General features: G+C 35.5%; 1 protein-coding gene across 2 annotated transcripts in view; it reads right to left on the bottom strand.

The window, feature by feature from the left end:
• Positions 1-16477, bottom strand: part of LOC115410092 (myocardin-like) — a 466879-nt gene that overhangs the window by 424498 nt on the left and 25904 nt on the right. Inside the window, exon 1 of one of the 2 annotated variants that reach the window (XM_030121534.1) lies at positions 15835-15928. The exons of the other annotated variant lie outside the window; for it this stretch is intronic. The gene's annotated coding sequence lies outside the window, so the exon portion shown is untranslated. Of the gene's footprint in view, positions 1-15834; positions 15929-16477 lie in introns of those variants that run through there. 2 annotated transcript variants of the gene reach the window in all.

Here is a 16477-nt window from a genome sequence, read left to right as displayed (position 1 = left end):
CGAATATACCTTTGCGCATAAAAATGTACCTAATGGAAAAACGACAATTTCGATTAAAAATTTTCACACTGGCAAGAGGTGGTTTTTCGGGAGTAGCGCAAATGGTATATCATGCAAAACTGCAATGGAAAGACCTTTTTTCGCACTAGTCAGGTGAATAAAAAAAAACGGATGTTGATGTATGTTACAACAAGCGAAGAAGAAGAAGAAACATGACGCGGTATGTGTGGACACACCAGGAAACCCAATTTTTTTTTTTAATTTAGTACGAGATAGAGGGGTGATTAATAATAATAATGAATATATCTGTAAATCAATCTTTTGGAGCTTGAAAGGGAATCTGGAGTATGATTACTCCAAAAGTACACAGTAAAAGTAGTTCATGGTATTTGTGCTAATAGTATATGAAGTACTAATACGAAATATACCAAATTCATGAGGTACTTATTGGAAAAACTAATTTTATTCATCACTGAATTTAGTCTTAAAGCCTATTTCAGACAAAAAAACACTTGTAGCTTGGAAGGGAATCTGTTGTAGGATTACACCAAAAGTACACAGTACTCATACTCATACAGTCACTCTATGAAAAGTATCGCTATTTATGGGAATTATTCTCTTCAAAACTCAACACTGCCTCCACAGTTCCCAGTTGTACTGCTCCATATTCTCCCGGAAAACGGACAGAATTATGTGAGTAATATACAAAGGATGGACAGAACCCTTCGTCCGTCTGCGTCTGCATCTTTAACGTAGAACATAAATGAACCCGTACTTTGGTTGTATGGAAGGCACATTCGCTCTATGCAACTCATCTACCGTAATCGTCGAATGAGTAGCGTACAAGAAAAACGCTAGCAGCCGTCTTGACCATGCAGAGGAGAATCGTGGCTAGCTTGACCGCAATAAAGAGAGCCACTACAAGGAGGCTGAAGAGACGCATGCAGCTCCGGAGCCACAGGTTGCCGACCCCTGTTTTAGAGAGAAGTTCAATGCAAGTCTACCAGAGCTTTTGTTTTTGTTTTTTTTTTATTTTGCAGCAATGTATCTACTGGATTTTGGTGAAGATAGTTTTTCATTGGCTTTATTTTTAGGCCACAGTTTTCGTACTTTGATCATATTTCATTGCAACCTATGATAAAACCTCCTAAACACAGCATCAGCTACTCAACATCCGACCAAGGTTATTATTGTTAACGAAAACTAACGAAATGACGAAAACTAGAATTGTAAAAACATTTTCGTTAACTGAAATAAATAAAAACTGTAATTAAAAGAAAAAAAACGATAACTAACTGAAACTGTATTGTGTGCATACAAAACTAACTAAAACATTCACCGCTGCCTTAAAGTCTATAACCATCAGTTGGATGAAACCAGAACCTCCCTCATATAATACATGGATTCAAAAAGTTTGGAATATTTACCAGATCACATACTTGCTCAGACTTCAGAAAACCATATTTACTAAAAGACGGGAACCTATGTTACCTTTACTATTGCAATAATGTTTACTGGTGATGCAAGAATACTCCATATTATCAAGGTGCTGTCATTCTACCTCTGACGAAGATTTATATCTACAGCCTTTTTTATCTTTTTTTTTTATTATATTATTTTTTTGGAGTGAACATTGTTTGCTATAATTGTTATTGCTTTCTCAAATTTCATCATATGTGCCTAAGGAGGTGTATGAGAATACATTTGCAGCTGTGTAGAGGGAAAAGAAATTAACTGTACTTGAATGTATAATCGTACTGTGCTGAAAAAAGAGAAAGTCTAATAAAAATTAAGTTTAAAAAAAAAAAAAAAAACTAACTAAAACAAATTAAAATTATGGATAAAATTCCCTTCGTTTTCGTCTTTGTCAAAGTCGGATCGATATGAAATTGATTTATTTCCCTCAAGCAATTTTAGCTGCTGGCACTGTATGATATTTAATGGTCCGTCACTTCTCATCACTTGTCGTTTAATGTCAGCTTTTCGTTCCCACTCTACCTGGAAATATGGAGACTAAAGTTGGGAGAAAGCAGCAGAGTCCTGTCTGGGATTTATTTGAATACGACAGTGAAGAAGGTGAAAGATATAAAGAAACGAAAACTAAACTAAAACTAAGCATTTAGAAAATAACAAAAACGAATAAAAACTAGCAAACCTGCTCTAAAAACTAATTAAAACTAACTGAATTAGAGAAGAAAAAAAAGTCAAAACTAAATAAAACTAAACTATAATGAAAGATCCAAAACTATTATAACCTTGCATCCAACAGCCATAATCTCAGCCCGTTCTGCTGCTTTATATAAGTTCCTTATATAAAACATCAGCCTGTTTTCACTGGTAAAAAATACAACTCTGATAAAAGTGCAGAGGTCTATAAATAAGAAAGACCCTTCTATTAATTAGATGACATAACAAGCTGGAACTCTGGAGCACATAGTGTACATGCCTAGTTAATGCCATACCATAGCAAATCCCTTATATGTTTAAATCCTACCGTGGAAATCCCATGACAGAAAGGCAGACCTACCAGCAATGAAAACCATCATAGTCAGCTACAAAATACTGCTGAAACATGCCAGACGGACTGTAAGTCACATCTAATAACATTTTTGACATGAGCAAAATCAGTCAGAACTTGAATTTCTAACCATATCAAAACTAGTTCTCAGTTTATACTATACTCATATACTCCAAATAGTCGGGATAATTTCCTGAAGGCAACTGACCACATGAAAAGTTGACTGATTCATCATCAAAAAACATTTTTTCTGTCACAGCTTGCCAGTGCCACAAGTTATATTTCATTATGTCGTGCTTCTGAAGATGAATATCTAGGGCACAGGTGTCAAACATGTGGCCCAGGGGCCAAATCCAGCCCGCCAAAGGGTTCAATACGGCCCGTGGGATGAATTTGTGAAATGCTAAAATGACACTCAACATATTAACAACCAAATGAAATGTCTTAAGAGAAGTATGTGGAATTTTAATACTATTCTGCCTGTTATTTAATATTTTGTGTATTTGTAGATCTAACTGTGATCTGTAAGTTGTGATTCAAGTGTATAAATGATAAACTAAGGAGTAATATTGTTACCATTGCACTTATTTTACTAAACAATTTTCAGGTTGTTCATATTTGTTCATGCTATGTTCAAGTACAATTTGTAGATCTAAACATTTTAATCACATAATTTTAAGTGTATTTTTGCATGTATTGTAGAATATTTAAACATATTTAAGTGTATTTTTGCATGTATTGTAGGATATTTAAGCATATTTAAGTGTATTTTTGGGTGTATTGTAGAATATTTAAGCATATTTAAGTGTATTTTTGCGTGTATTGTAGAATATTTAAGCATATTTAAGTGTAATTTTGGGTGTATTGTAGAATATTTAAGCATATTTAAGTGTATTTTTGCGTGTATTGTAGGATATTTAAGCATATTTAAATGTATTTTTTTGTGTATTGTAGAATATTTAAGTGTATTTTTGCGTGTATTGTAGAATATTTAAGCATATTTAAGTGTATTTTTTTGGTGTATTGTAGGATTTTTGAGCATAATTAAGTGTATTTTTGCGTGTATTGTAGGATATTTAAGCATATTTAAGTGTATTTTTGCATGTATTGTAGAATATTTAAGCATATTTAAGTGTATTTTTGGGTGTATTGTAGAATTTTTTAGCATAATTAGGCATATTTTTGTGTGTATTGTAGGATATTTAAGCATATTTAAGTGTATTTTTGGGTGTATTGTAGAATTTTTGAGCATAATTAAGTGTATTTTTGTGTGTATTGCAGATTATTTAAGCAGATTTAAGTGTATTTTTGGGTGTATTGTAGGATTTTTGAGCATAATTAAGTGTATTTTTGCATGTATTGTAGAATATTTTAGCATATGTCAGTGTATTTTTGGGTGTACTGTAGGATATTTAAGCATATTTAAGTGTATTTTTGTGTGTATTGTAGAATATTTAAGCATATTTAAGTGTATTTTTTATTTCAGGGAATTTCCTTTTTTCACTCCAAAGTTCTTCTCCTATGGTGTATATTATTTGACTGGTCCGGCCCACTTTAGATCACATTAGGCTGAATTTGGCCCCTGAACTAAAACGAGTTCGACAGCCCTGGTCTAGGTTTGGATAAAAATACAGACAAATATCTGGAGTCTGTAGACAAATAGCGTCTGTTCTAAGTTAAACGGAGCGATTTCAGAGAAAATGTGAACGACTCCATTGATCTTCTCCATAATGTCTGCACACTCACCCAATCTGTTTCCTTACCTAAACACCATCCTTCCATCTCCCGCATATATTTAAAGAGCGTTCTTTCACCTCTAGGCCTTTGAAGTCTATACGGGAGCGCAGGAGTGAAGGCTTTCTGTGCAGGTATGAATGTGAAGGTCAGGGAACGGCTGAGCATGCAATGGAAGCTTGAAAGACTTGGAAAGCACCATGGATTACATCTCATGAACTCAATCCCTTTAAGCCATGTCACAAACCCACCACGGTATTAGACAGATTCAGACGCAAGAATTCATACTGACATCTTAAAACCATTTTGCGCAAAGCAGCAGAATAAACTCATTAAAGATTGCAAAGGTGTCTTTAACCTGCCAGATTTGTCTCCAGTTTGGTCTCAGGCTTTTTTTTTTTATGCTTTCTTCCAAATTTTTTATTTGCTACATCAAAATCTAACCATATTAGGCACCAAATTACTACTGTATTTCTGACATCAGCGTCTTTACATTAGCATCAGTTAAACCAGGGGTGTCAAACTCATTTTAGTTCAGGGCCACATCCAGACTAATATGATCTAAAGTGGGCCGGACCAGTCAAATAATAGAAACAATAGGAGAAGAACTTTGGAGTGAAAAAAGGAAATTCCGTAAAATAAAAAATACACTTAAATATGCTTAAATATTGTACAAGACACCCAAAAAAAACACTTAATTATGTTCAAAAATCCTACAATACACGCAAAAATGCACTTAATTATGCTTAAATATCCTACAATACGCCCAAAAATACACTTAATTATGCTTAAATATCCTACAATACACGCAAAAAAACACTTAATTATGCTCAAAAATCCTACAATACACACAAAAATACACTTAAATATGCTTAAATATCCTACAATACACGCAAAAATACACTTAATTATGCTCAAAAATCCATCACTACATGCAAAAATACACTTAAGTGTGCTCAAAAATCCTTCAATACATGCAAAAACACACTTAAATATGGTTAAATATTCAACAATACACGCAAAAATACACTTAAATATGCTCAAAACTCCTTCAATACATGCAAAAATACATTTGAATATGCTTAAATATCCTACAATACACGCAAAAATACACTTAATTATGCTCAAAAATCCTACAATACACGCAAAACTGCACTTAAATATGCTCAAAAATTCTTCAATACATGCAAAAATACACTTAAATATGCTTAAATATCCTACAATACACGCAAAAATACACTTAAAATTCCGTAATTAAAATGTTTACATCTACGAATTGTACTTGAACATAACATGAACAAATATGAACCTGAAAATTCTTTAGTAAAATAAGTGCAATGTTAACAATATTACGCCTCAGTTTATCATTTATACGCATAAATCACAACTTAGAGATCATGGTGGATCTACAAATACACAAAACATTAAAAAACACGGAGAATATTATTAAAATTCCACATACTTCTCTTAAGACATTTCAGATATTCACTTTTTTTTTGTAAAAGACTAGTCTGTAAATGTGAACATTTTTATGTAATTTTACATTTTTTACACTAAAACAAAGAGACAAATTTGCAGTTTTCATTATTTATACTTTATTTTGATAGTATTTTACTGTTCTGATCCACTTTAAAATTAATTGACCTAAAATTATTTTAACCCTTTCATGCAGGAATTATGAGAACCTTAATCAAGATTTTTTTTTTTGGAGTGTTTCTATTCTTCTTTAGGCATGAAAGAAAAAACATGATTGAACATTTTTTTTTATGAACCTATTTTTCATGGAGTTGCAAAAATGTCCACTCAGCTGGACACCATGGATTTAATTTATGAAGCAAAAAACATGTATTTACTGATATAGTGTGAGAAAACTATGAAATATAAACATTTTTAATACTGCTAATCTTATTTTTTCTCATATATTAACATGCTCTAATTCTAGTTATTACTCATTTCATGGACATAATATGCAACAAAAACCCAAAACTTTTTGCTTAAAAAATAAACTGTTAATTACAGTCTAATAACAATTAGCAATTGATTTACACTAAAACATGTTAGTGCAGATCAGGTTTATCAAGAACAGTAAAGATACAGTAATTGTATGAACTGCAGTGTTTGGGATGATGCATAAGCTCCACTATGTTGGCTGACAACGAAACACATGAATAAACAATAGAACAGCCGTAGAATAGCTGTCCACTGTAGTGACCACTGTGCATGAAAGGGTTAACATCCTTGATTGTTAATATTTTCAGTGTAATTTTTGTATTTCACAAATTCATCCCAGTGGTTGGATTGAACCCTTTGGCGGGCCAGGTTTGGCCCCCGGGCCACATGTTTGACACCCCTGAATTAAAAATTTAAGTAAGCATGTTTGGTTAAAATTCTTTATAACTGAAGACATACAGTACCTGGATGCTGGCAGAGGCTCAGCTCGGATCAGAAGCAGGTCTGTTCAGATTATCTGCGTCTCACTTTCGTAGAACTATATCCCTAAAGGTCTGTCTGACCACAGTCTTCTTGTTTCCTTGCTTTGGTAGGCCTGCTGTTGATCATGGGAAACATTCTTTTACAGCCTAATTCTTTTACATGACTGGGCAGGTGGCATCCTCTGATCTATACGCTTCTTCTCCATGTGCTGGTCCACACATCACATGTAAAGTACAAACTGACCGATAGCGTGCTGACTCAGTAACAGATCTCTTTTTAACAGCCTCACGCTTCATACATCGTACAATACCGCTACTGTGTGACTCCATCCTGCCCACACGCCAAAAGCACTCCCTGCTTTACATGTGACAATGCAATTTATTTCACTTTGAATTTACAATACATATGGAAGGTAGACGTGAGATGTGGCTATTAGCGCGCGCTTATACTCTTACAGCCTCACATTTACATAAAAGATATGAACAAAGTTGACAGCAGCCCTCACAATACCATGTAAAGTAACAAAAGCACAAGTGCAGGATCAAAACAGATGGTCTACATCTGGACCAACTTCTGCATAATCTAAACATATTACTTATTATTGCAATTACTCGTGTCTTACAATGTAATTAGACATCATAGGCAAACCCATAGGCTGCAATTCAGCAACCCAAATTACAGTGCACAGGATGTGTTTGCCAAAGCAGTTTACTGGAACTCTAATTGGACACATGTGGTTAAGATGTGTCCAAGCGCTAATTCATAAGCACACCAGTAACATGCAGTCAGTCTGTGTGGCATTCAGACGAACAAACTGACACGAGCAGGTGAAATACAAGGCCCAGTCATGTCTACTTCAACTTCATGTGCATTACTAGTGAAAACTGTAGAAGTGTGCCGGCATGCTGTTTTACACAGATATTCACGGTTACCAGATGATGGATCTTGTGTGATCTCCTGACTCCCCTGACTACATGTAGCTCCACCATGTGGTTGATATTTTTTGCTTCAGTGACTGTCTCAGCTGCTTCTTAAAATCTGGCCTATACATCAATGTTCAGCACACAGGGTTCCCATAATTTCCATGACCATTCACAACCTTAGTAACCTTTAGTTAATTACTGTATGAAAATTAAATAGCAACATTGTTCATTCTGTAATTATTGCCATTTTCATGTTTCACTTCAAATACTCCAACTACAGGCACTACCATTACAATGCACTTTATTACAGAACAGCTTTACAGGGTGTGTGGTTTCACTAAGTTACAGGTGTCAAACATGTGGCCCGGGGGCCAAATCCGGCCCGCCAAAGGATCCAATCTGGGTCCTAGAATGAATTTGTGAAATGCAAAAATTACACTGAAGATATAGTGTAAAAATTGTTTTATTTCTGGTTCCATGCATACATATACACTATATTGCCAAAAGTATTCACTCACCTGTCTTGACTCGCATATGAATTTCAGTGCCATCCCATTCCTAGTCTATGGGGTTCAATATGACGTGGGTCCACCCTTTGCAGCTTTAACAGCTTCAACTCTTCTGGGAAGGCTGTCCACAAGGTTTAGGAGTGTGTTCATGGGAATTTTTGACCATTCTTCCGGAAGTGCATTTGTGAGGTCACACACTGATGTTGGACAGAAGGCCTGGCTCTCAGTCTCCGCTCTAATTCATCCCAAAGGTGTTCTGTGGGGTTGAGGTCAGGACTCTGTGCAGGCCAGTCCAGTTCATCCACACCAGACTCTGTCATCCATGTCTTTATGGACCTTGCTTTGTGCACTGGTGCACAGTCATGTTGGAAGAGGAAGGGGCCAGCTCCAAACTGTTCCCACAAAGCTGGGAGCATGGAATTGTCCAAAATGTCTTGGTATACTGAAACATTCCCAGTTCCTTTCACTGGAACTAAGGGGCCAAGCCCAGCTCCTGAAAAACAACCCCACACCATAATCCCCCCTCCACCAAACTTTACACTTGGCACAATGCGGTCCGACAAGTATCGTTCTCCTGGCGACCGCCAAACCCAGACCCGTCCATCAGATTGCCAGATGGAGAAGCACGATTGGTCACTCCAGAGAAGGCGCCACCACTGCTCTGGAGTCCAGTGGCAGCGTGCTTTACACCACTGCATCCGGCGCTTTGCATTGCACTTGGTGATGTATGGCTTGGATGCAGCTGCTCGGCCACGGAAACCCATTCCATGAAGCTCTCTGCGCACTGTTCTGGAGCTAATCTGAAGGCCACATGAAGTTTGGAGGTCTGTAGCCATTGACTCTGCAGAAAGTTGGTGACCTCTTCGCACTCTGCGCCTCAGCATCCGCTGACGACGCTCCGTCAGTTTACGTGGCCTACCGCTTCGTGGCTGAGTTGCTGTCGTTCCCAAACACTTCCACTTTCTTATAATACAGCTGACAGTTAACTGTGGAATATTTAGGAGCGAGGAAATTTAACAACTGGATTTGTTGCACAGGTGGCATCCTATCACAGTTCCATGCTGGAATTCACTGAGCTCCTGAGAGCGACCCATTCTTTCACAAATGTTTGTAAAAGTAGTCTGCATGCCTAGGTGTTGGATTTTATACACCTGTGGCCATGGAAGGGATTGGAACACCTGATTCTGATTATTTGGATGGGTGAGCCAATACTTTTGGCAATATGGTGTATAAACCAATCAGATCTCAGTTGGGTAAGACCAGAAAAATATTATCATAATAACCTATAAATAATGACAACTGCAGATTTTATCTTTGTTTTAGTGTAAAAAAAAAAAAAAAAAAAAAAAAAAAAAGTTAAATTACATGAAAATGTTTACATTAACAAACTATCCTTTAACAAAAAATGTGAATAATCTGAAGAAATATGAACAACGTGAAATGTCTTGAGAAAAGTACAAATTCTGGAAATTCTGGAAGTCAGTGGTCCAAATATACCTACATTAAAATGTGAAAGAAATCTTTTTATTGTGACATTTGACCTTTCGAATTTTTTTGTCACTCTAGATATTGACACAAAACATGCATGTGGTATATGTATTTTAAGCAAATCAGATAAGGGTTTTTTTTTTTTTTTTTTGCATCTTTCTGAAAAAGTCCTTATGAAAAATGTGAATTAGGGAATTTTTGCTAACTCCGACATTTAACCTAGAATAGCCAAAAATGTAATCATATAGTCATGCTATCGGAAAGTCAAACAAAAAAAAAAAAATCAGAAATTACAGACACTATTTTGGTGACTGCAAAACAGACAAATGACATAAAATAAAACTTCCTTTATGGAAGTAAAAACATTTATTTTCATCAAACTTTTTTTTTTTTTTAGGTTTTCATGACCATGAGTATAAGAATACTGGATAAGAAGCAATTTTTTTTTTCATCCAGTGCCATCTCACATTGGAATATCACCAAATTCACCAGATTCTATACAATTACATATGAAAGGACTCATATATCATGTTCCAGTCATCATTTTAACAGTCCTCAGACTTCAGACATAAGCAAACCCTTCAGTCCTTCCAACATATCAGTACCACATTGTTTGCATGCCCCTGATTACACTGAAGTAGCAGCCAGGTTATGCTTATATCCACTATAACATACAGTCCACTTCCATGTACTCAATGCCATCACAATGCACTCAACTTGGAGGAAAAAGAGAGGAAACATCAACACGTGTGAGTGTTAAGTGGACATGAGTGTGTTGTGAGGAAAACCAAAGAGTTTTATCAGAGTCCGATAACAGGACACTATAGGGCTTTTTGGCACAGAGTTGGGGCATTAAACTGCTGACGAAATACTATGGCTAGGGTTGCCAACTCCCTGAAAAAAAAAATAAATAAATAAGGGACACCTCGTCGGCAAAGTCGGCAATTGCCTTGACCCCCCCAGGGTGGTGAATTTAATTTGCCTTTTATGTGTGTGTGAAACAATTTTTAAACCTTTTCACTGAAACCTGAATTTAATTAGATGCATATTTTTAAGTGATACAAATACATGGAAAACAATGTATTATTTAACAATGTATTTTTTTTGTGCAAAATTACAAAAGTAACAAAATAAAACAAATATATTTCTCAGACCTATCCTGTTAAAGTTCGTCAAATAAAAATACATTTTTAGCAGAACTCTGTCTGGCTTAACTTAGAGTAGAATAAAATGAATATCTTTCTTTAAAAGAAGTCAGTCCTGCTTAATTTAATACAGCAGAGCATTCTTGTAATAGTGCACATTTAGCGCAATAAGACAAGTGCAAACAGACAGTTTGTGGAAACTTGTAAACATAACACTTTGTGCCCCAAAGTCCTTGACTGTACAGTTAAATAAAATAATAATAATAACAATAACAATAATAATAATAATAATAATAATAATAATAATAATAATAATAATAATAATAACCCTCCGGTATCCCGTCCAGCAAGGCCCTTACTAAACACCAAATGTGCCATTTTGGCACACTTGTGGAATAATGTCAAAAAAAATTTCATACAGTTTGTTTTTAATTGTTCTAAACTTTTTTCTATTTCATTAACTTGAGCCGTAAATAAAAATACCAAATACTCAATAACTGTCACATTTTTTAACCCTTTAAAAGCCATGTTTGTATTGTAAACAAACCATTTTTTTGATGCAAAAAAACACAAAAAAAATTTTTTTTTTTTTAATATACTACATAAAAAGTGGATCACATATTTGATTTTTGCAGCCTGGCATATGTCAATGATTAACTCCAGCATTGGTTCATTTGCATTATTATTTTTGGTGCTAGGTCAAATGTTCAAAAATAGTAGCATCTGTCACCAAGTGTGCGAAAAAGGCACACCTATAAATCAAACTATTAAATATTATATATTGATTTATTTTTCTGCTGTAATTTGATTTTATTTTTGTAAATCAAGGTCAGGTCTAATCATACATATCAAATGGAGGAAATAGTGCGTTTTAGGCACACTTGGCAGACAGATGCTAGTCTTGTAATTTTCTTTTGTTTACAATGTGCAAATTTTAGTTGGTGGCCAGAATTTTAAAGATTATGCAAAAACGAACAACTTTTGAATTCTAACCTTATTTAAATTGTGAAAAATAATATGAAGTTTTTTAAAATGAAGTGCAAAGTGTGCCTAAAGGCACACCCGAATACCAGAGGGATAATAATAATAATAATAATAATAATAATAATAATAATAATAATAATAATAATAATATTGAACTCAAAAGCTCAATGCTACATAATGTGGAAATAGCTTATTTCTTCCATTTGTATAAAATTTTTATAAAACAGGACGCATACTTTTGTTTCTAATTATGGGATGATTCTGTTTTTCAAGGGACGATTGGCAACCCTAACTATGGCAAAAGAAAAAATGATACCTTTGTATGTCAAACACACAAAAACAGTCAAATTAGAGGAATGATGGTAAAATGGAACTGTCTCTTAATGTCAGGTCATCTAATATGTACAGATAATGGAGTTTAGAGAAGCAGCGTCTCTGAAATGTTAGCATGACGCCACCAGTAAACAATCACCCCAGTCTTTTTAAAAGATTTGTCGCCTACCATTTTAATGATCTACCTCCTTGTGAAACTCAAAACTGCAACTGCCGAATGATTTTATCTACGGTAGGTTACAGCATTAGAGGAAAGCAGAACCTAACACCGCTTTTCTCCGTTCATCTAATATATCTTCAGTGTAAAACCTTCTAATGGGTGACCTATCAAGCGTCTCCCACATCTTCTATGGATTTGAAAAGAGAAACATGAGAAACAATGATGCTGCCAATTCAGCTCAGAGGAATTTGTGAATGACAGATCAAAAAGACAACCCCCCCCTCAAAGAAAGCCATTTGGAGTCCTGCAAAAAGACCACAACTGTTGGGACACACAGCAACAATATATAAACCATCTGTTTAAGTATAATGGTGACAAATACAAGCCTGTTTTCATGGTTAACTAAAATAGTGGAACGTTAAAAGTAATGTTTGAATAAGCGCTGATATTTGTAAAATAAATAAACTTTAAACAAACAGTATAAATCACAAACCCCTAGCCCACATAATAGTCAAGTAAGCCTAGTAAGTCAAACATGAACATTATTCTTCATTGTTAATATTTTATTCACAACAGGTTTCATTAGCATTTTCATGCAACAGCTTTGCTCTTGTCTATCGTTTACTCACACTATTATTCTGTATATATTGTACTGTCACAAAATACACTGGAAAAAATACCCCTATGAAAAAAAGTTAAAAAAAAAAAAAAAAAAAAAAGATATTTTTGCTTGAATTAAGCAAAATGGAACAAGTGAAAATGATCTTGGTATCTCCAGTTTACATATCCGTAACCGCTAACCCTAACCTTAACCGCTAATCGCGTGGTATTTTACATTGAACATACATGCGAAAAGCTTATAATGCGAACAGACAACATGCCAATTAAAAGTGTCATATTATCTGTACGCAATTCATGATATCATGTTGAAGGATCATATTTGATCATTTCTTTTATTTATTTATTCATTTTATTTTTTTCAGTTCTCTTTTTATTGCTTTTTTATTAGAACTTATTTTTAGACAACAGATCTTGAAAATCTAATTTCAAGAAATCTTTCCAAGATAATTTTCACTTGTTCCATTGGCAGATTTTTTTTTTTGCCTCAATGGGTACAATTACATGATGTTTTTTAAATCTGATTTATTTTTCCAGAAGAAATTAAGTCGGAACTAAAGTATTTTCTCTTCTGTTTACATGGAAATGTTAAACCCGAATAAAGGTTTACATGAGGTATTAATGAGGTAGATAAGTGAGCTAAAGGGTTTGCGCTGCAGTGCTCAAGTTGCCTTGTTCTGGCAGCTCTTTTGTTAGCTTAGCTTAGCATAGTCACTGCATTCCCATGGTCACACGTAGCCAGTTTTTTAAAAGTGATTTGTTGTCTTTTATAAGTGATTTTGTGAAATTCGATTCTCCCTAATTATTTCTTTAGATCTGCGACTTACTGCACTCATACAATCTTGGGACTGTTGTGTTGATGGAAGTTGGAAAATCTTTTTGTTGGAAGCGATGCATGCGCCAAATTAGCTTTGCTTTATCGTTTTAGCTTTGCATTAGTTTTTATTTCCCAAGATTTTATTAGTGCAGTAAGTCACATCGCCATGATTTGAGCCTCAATTTGTGATCATATTGACCCCAGCGGACTAAAGTAATGATTAGGGAGAACTGAATTTCACAAAATCACTCATAAAATACTACGGATCACCTATAAAAGCCTGGCTACGTCTGACCATAGGAATGAAGCCATTATGCTAAACTAGGCTAAGCTAAGCTAACGGAAGGGCTGTGAGAACAAACTCATAAGTGCATGACAAATAAATTAAAAAAAAACAAGTGGTGAACTATTCCTTCAGGGTTTTCCAGGCTGGTAGATCCCATCAGAATAGCCCACTGGAACAGTTTGGGTTGACTAGACTGCATTTCTTAAGGACGCACACGGTACCTATACACTCAGGATTAAAGAATTATGACAGGATGTCAATTTCTGCTCCGTGGATGCTGCTGCCCTGCCGGACCAAATAAAAAGTAGCTTATGCAATCACGAGTGAACAGAACTACAAGTCAAACAGATGCATCCTGGGTAACGTAGTCCTCCATCAGGGACTGGACTTTTAACAGCATTGCATATTCTTCCGTCAGTGCAGAATGTGTGCGTCATCGCGACAGGACAAGACAATGAGCATGTGCAGAATGGAAGGAATAAAGTCCAACCTGAATAAATTATTTACATATCCGAAGAATAATTTAGATTGGAATTAAAAGTGGATTAAACCAGTGACTTTAATCGGGTTTAAATTGAATCCGAATTTTTCTTTTTCAGCTGGAATAAGGTGTTTACATGGGCATCTTGAATAGGATCTAACCTTTAATCAGATTAAACCAAGAATAAAAGTTGTCATGTAAACGCATGGATTTAAGTAAAAAAAAAAATTGAATTAACCAAAAAAAAAATCTGCCAATGGAAGAAGTGAAAATACACTTGGTAAGATTTTGATTTTTTGCAGTGAAATTACTAGAACTGAGAACACTGCACTAGTCACTGTATCTACTGTTTGTATTATAAATATGGCTAAAATGGGGCTGAAATGAATACACCTTTTCATTAAATTCCAAAAATAAATCAAAATCAGGTGCCGAAATGTACTTTACTCTCAACACCACAGTCCTGTTATCCAACACTTTAATCTGTCTGAGGAGAAAAACACTTCCAAGCGTTGCTGTACCTCAAACTATACAACATAGCTGAAGCTTAAATTAGAACATAACGCTCTGTAGTGCTTTATCTGTGAAGCAACACACTTCTGTGGCCTTTGGCTTCCTCAACGTACAAGCACTTCAGCTGTCAGTCACAGTTTCCTTTTTCCTCACGTCGACTCCGTTTGACCTGCACATGGCCAAGACGACCGGGGCCGTACTTTAGTTCCGAAAAAGTCACACGGGTAATGTTTGTTTTTCAGTTCGAATACTGCATACAGCCATGGAACTGGGACACTTCCTCGCAGATCTTTTCAAACACAAACTGTGTCATTACTCTAAATTGGGTTTTACCCCATGCCCATAATAGTAAGTAAACAATTTCCAAATCCACAAAAATATATGAAAACGCCGCAGCCTTAGCTTGCACTGCCATGCCGCAATCATGTTATTAATGGAAGAAACCAGATTGTTTGGATATCATATCCCCATGATAATTAAATCCAAATGTTTTGAAATGAAAGCTTATCCAGTACATGACTGTTGGCTGTATCACAGATGAATTGATTCAGTGTACGTAAATAAACACACGGATAAGGGGGTTTGTACACGACTGAAAGCAAACACTAACCTTGTTTTTCTGTAAATCCGTAGAGGCGACTTATCGTGTTGTTATGACATCAGAAAACCCTCACAGATTGGAAGTTAACAAAGACATAAAAAGAAAGACAATTGACTGTACGCTCCCTTTCTTCAGATGAATAATTTTGCTACTAAATAAAATAAAACACGTGGCATCGGTCGTTCGGCCTGTCCGCGTCTGTTTGTGTGCGAATGAAAGACTGAAACAGCCATTGTGTTACAGACATCCAAAGCTCCAAAACCTCAACATTAGTCTCATAGTTTCACTCACCAACATATGCAGCTCAGGCAGCTGCTTTCCATAAACAGTAATTGGATTCACTTGTTTTAATTTGCTTCACTACTGTAGGCCCCATCCACCACTCACTTCAGATACGTGATTATTCAAACATTTTACGTCCAATTTCCTGCGCAGTAATTACCCGGAGGAAGAGAAGCGAGCGTCTTCACACCGGCTGCTGCCTGTTCCCATATCCAACAGCTATAAAACATGCAAAGCAAACAGCATCGCCCCCATAGTCACTTTGCATGAGGCACATCTTACTGCCACTTCCTTCCTGCTGTTGGCACTGGCAGGGAAAGAAATGAATGCCTGTTGGACTGCAGATAATAACACACCCATAGAGAAACTACAGTCATAATCACTTCACATATCAATTACACACTTAATGCTGTTCCTGCTTTGACACTTGTACTGGTTTTAACCCTTTCATGCACTGGTTTTAACCCTTTCATGCATAGGGCGTCCAGCAGTTGCTCAACACTTGCTCCCAGTATGGTCAGTCTCATGATATTTTATTTAACTCTGATAAGTCAAAGATTATGCTGTTTGACACAAACAGGTACAATGTAAAAACTAAACTTGAGATGAATAACCTTCCATTAGAATATGTCGAAAACCTACAAGTACCTTG

Source organism: Sphaeramia orbicularis, chromosome 19 (genome assembly GCF_902148855.1).
Source record: "Sphaeramia orbicularis chromosome 19, fSphaOr1.1, whole genome shotgun sequence".
NCBI classification, from domain to species: domain Eukaryota; kingdom Metazoa; phylum Chordata; class Actinopteri; order Kurtiformes; family Apogonidae; genus Sphaeramia; species Sphaeramia orbicularis.
The sequence above is the reverse complement of the archived record's forward strand: the minus strand, read 5'-3'. Positions and strand labels throughout refer to the sequence as shown.